The sequence below is a fragment of the Micromys minutus genome, assembly GCF_963924665.1.
Source record: "Micromys minutus genome assembly, chromosome: 14".
Lineage (NCBI taxonomy): Eukaryota > Metazoa > Chordata > Mammalia > Rodentia > Muridae > Micromys > Micromys minutus.
Window position 1 is genome coordinate 2,522,399 of NC_137983.1, and position 3,785 is coordinate 2,526,183.

At 46.2% G+C, this 3,785-nt stretch overlaps 1 pseudogene across 1 annotated transcript; it reads right to left on the reverse strand.

Annotated features, from left to right (window-relative positions):
• Positions 1–2,674: 2,674 nt before the first annotated feature.
• LOC308429847 (sorting nexin-10-like) lies at positions 2,675–3,281 on the reverse strand (annotated as a pseudogene). The gene has a single exon. The product of its transcript is annotated as a sorting nexin-10-like (transcript).
• Between the last annotated feature and the right edge of the window lie 504 nt (positions 3,282–3,785).

Consider the following 3,785-nt stretch of genomic DNA (forward strand, 5'->3'; position numbering starts at 1 on the left):
AACAGGTCCACGTCCCCCGTATCCTAATTACCTTTTATATCCACTGACTCTGGCGGTGGTGTGCTAGAGGAGGTGAATGCCTACAGACTCCACTCTTCCTGTAAGAAAGTGTACTGGGGAAGAGAAAGCAGCCGGATGTGTGTGATGGGAATAAAGAGTCCACACTGGCTTGGAATCAAAACTGGGGACCCAGCTTTAACCATGGCCCTCAGCTGGGCATTCTGATCTAACCCACTGCAGCCAGTGAGCTTGGGAGAAGTGTGTCCTCCTTGGATGGGCTCATGGCTCCCATCCACATCTGTGGGTGCAGCTGCTCCAGAGAGGCAGTACCCCCATCCAGCATCTCCATTTAGCATCTCCATCAGCATCTCCATCAGCATCTCCATCAGCATCTCCATCAGCATCTCCATCCATCTCCATCAGCATCTCCATCAGCATCTCCATCAGCATCTCCATCCAGCATCTCCATCCATCTCCATCAGCATCTCCATCAGCATCTCCATCAGCATCTCTATCCAGCATCTCCATCCATCTCCATCAGCATCTCCATCAGCATCTCCATCCATCTCCATCCATCTCCATCCAGCATCTCTATCCATCTCCATCCATCTCCATCAGCATCTCCATCCAGCATCTCCATCCAGCATCTCCATCCAGCATCTCGATCCATCTCCATCAGCATCTCCATCCATCTCCATCCAGCATCTCCATCAGCATCTCCATCAGCATCTCCATCCATCTCCATCCAGCATCTCTATCCAGCATCTCCATCCAGCATCTCCATCCATCTCCATCAGCATCTCCATCAGCATCTCCATCCAGCATCTCCATCCAGCATCTCTATCAGCATCTCTATCAGCATCTCCATCAGCATCTCCATCAGCATCTCCATCAGCATCTCCATCCAGCATCTCCATCAGCATCTCCATCCAGCATCTCCATCCAGCATCTCCATCAGCATCTCCATCAGCATCTCCATCAGCATCTCCATCCAGCATCTCCATCAGCATCTCCATCAGCATCTCCATCCAGCATCTCCATCAGCATCTCCATCCAGCATCTCCATCCAGCATGCTCACTGCTGCTCTTTGGATGACAAACATGATAGGAAGTGAGTTCTGTTCATGAACTGCTGGACCCTGGTGGTCCTTCCTTGTTGGTGTCTCTGTAGCTTCCCAGCACTGACTGGTACTGACTGGAAATGGATGGTGGTGGACCAGATGCAGGGGGCTGTGTACACACCCATGCAACTTTTCAGATCATGGCTGATACAAGGCTTCACCAAAGCCAACTTGTGATCTCTCTCTCTCTCTCTCTCTCTCTCTCTCTCTCTCTCTCTCTCTCTACTCTTATTCCAAATTTAATGTTTGTCTCTTTTTCACCTAGTCTCTGTAACAAGCATTTCAAAGGACAATTCAGTGACTTTTTATTAATATAGTAACTTTTAAGTGCCCAAGTCTGCTTTGTGCAGCAGCTTTTGCACCCGTGAGAGTGGGAACCATTCACTGAAAGCAACAAGTTATCCCACTTAGGTGAAAATTCCTTCTGCCGCTCCCAGAGATACCCGGGAAGACTCTGGGTAGCACTTGGCTAATTGTTCCAGAAAAATGCTGCCTCCCTGAAACTGAAAGCTCATAGTGGACCCAAGACATTTTGGGGGCACTTAAAAAAATATAAAAACCCTATTTTATTCAAATTAAGCCAATCTTCTGGGACACACCTAAAAAGAAAGGGCTTCTAAAACATGAACAGGAGTTCTGACATTAGCAACCCAACGTCCTCTCCAAAATTACTGAAATATTTATGGGCAAAATTAACTCTTACAAAACCTTCTAACTGAAAAATAAACAGAGAGGAGCCACCACTGACTGAAGTTACCTGGTGACTTTTTTAAATGTACACGTTTTTTTAATATCAGAAAATAAATCATAAGCTACTCTTATTGCCCAATGGTAAAAGAATAACTTGCCACCAGAACCCATGTTTAAGTTGATTTCGGACAGTGAGAATGTATTGCTAAATCTGTGTATGGCAAATTTAAGCAAAATTACAAAAACTTCTGTTTTTCTCCTTCCTAAGATGTAAACATTTTTAAAAGTACATCTCTATTTATAAGACATATCTTGCATTTACACAGGATACAGGATACTGGAAAGCTTAAATACTCTTAAACATGTCAATCAAATACCTGAAGGCAAAGTATTTTCCAGAGAAGAAATCTCCACAGACAAGAGCCACGTGTCAGAGAGGCAGTCTGCTGTGCCCTGACTCGGTGCTCTGGCTTCAGTCACACTGTGTTTACAGTAACTTCCTCATGGATACAGCAGGGATACTCAGTCTGGGGTTTAAATGCTACTAATACACCTAGCTCTTTAAAATTCAGTTGAGATCAACTGTGCATATATAGCATATAACTCAGTTCACTTGAGAGCAGGATCGTATTTACAAGTATTAGCAACAGAGGGTCATATGGTATTTGCAGACCTTATAGCTTCATACAGAAACCTGGCTAGAATTAGACAACATAAAAATACTACGACTAATAACCCACCACATAAAGAATGTAACCACCTAGGACACTGACAGCAGCCTTAGGGAAGAATCTATTATGAGCAAGCATTCTTTCTGGCTGGGCACAAGTTTGTTCCTAAGGTGCTGGCCCTAGAATTCCTTCTCAGGACTCCTGCAGAGCTGGGCTCGCTTTACACCCAGGAGAGCTGCCTTCATCACTGCCGTGTCCAAGCCCAGAGGATGAACTTTCTGAATCATACTGTACATCTGTGTCTTTCTTCCCCTCTTCCTCTTCTTCGGGGAGCCGTCTATTCATCAAGGCAAACTTGTGAATTGCTTCTTCCACCGAGTACTTGGTCTGCCCAGAAACGCAAGCTTCAATGTCCTAGGAGTTCAGGTGGCTCTGCAGGAAGAGGTGGAGGCTGCTCTCTGAAAGCAAGCGTGCATTCTGCAGGACTTTCCTGAGGAAATCTTCCAGGCCCTGGCGGCGCTGGTCGACACGCTGGCGGTTATTCATGCTGAAAACTAGGTTTTTAGATGGAAGTTCTGGTAATTGTACCAGCAATACGTTGCTTTGGAGTCTTTGCCTCAGCCACATGAATTCTCTATACCGTCTTCATACTCAAGATGTTTTCATTGTAAAAACAAATGCTACTCGTGTGAATACAGATTTCATAGTCGATGTAAGAATGCCAGAAGTCCTCCTTCTGAATCCTGAGGTCTCGGACCTAGACACTCACGAACTCCTCTTTCTGCTGTTCTGGGAACATCTTCAGCTCAGAACACGGTCAACAACTGGGTGTCTTCGCAATTTAAAGAAGTGTGTTTGGTGCACCGCGCTGCAGGTTTATGGTGGAAACAGTGGCATGCTCCTCGGTGAAGGCGCGCGGTCCTGGTCGGCTGAGCGCCCAAGAGCCCAACTTGTGATCTCTTATCAAGAGGGAATGAGAGGCTTCTTGAGTTTTGAGATATAGCTTGAGCCCCTAAGAGGACACTGGTGGCTGGGGACTAAGACAGCTCTTCTTGGTCTCAGCGAAGGCAGATGATGGTGGCCACACACCGGTGTGTCATAGCCCCGTCTTAACTCACACCTAAGTCGGCCCGGAAATACCTAATAAAATCTTCAGCGGAGGATAGTCTCTGTGTACTGTGTGGAAGCATCACCTGTCAATAAAAAGCAGATGGCCAATAAGAATAGGGCAGGGTTAGAAAGTGGGACAACAGCAGAGCCGAATCCAGGAGGAAGTTGACTGTATGACATTGGGTGGGAACTG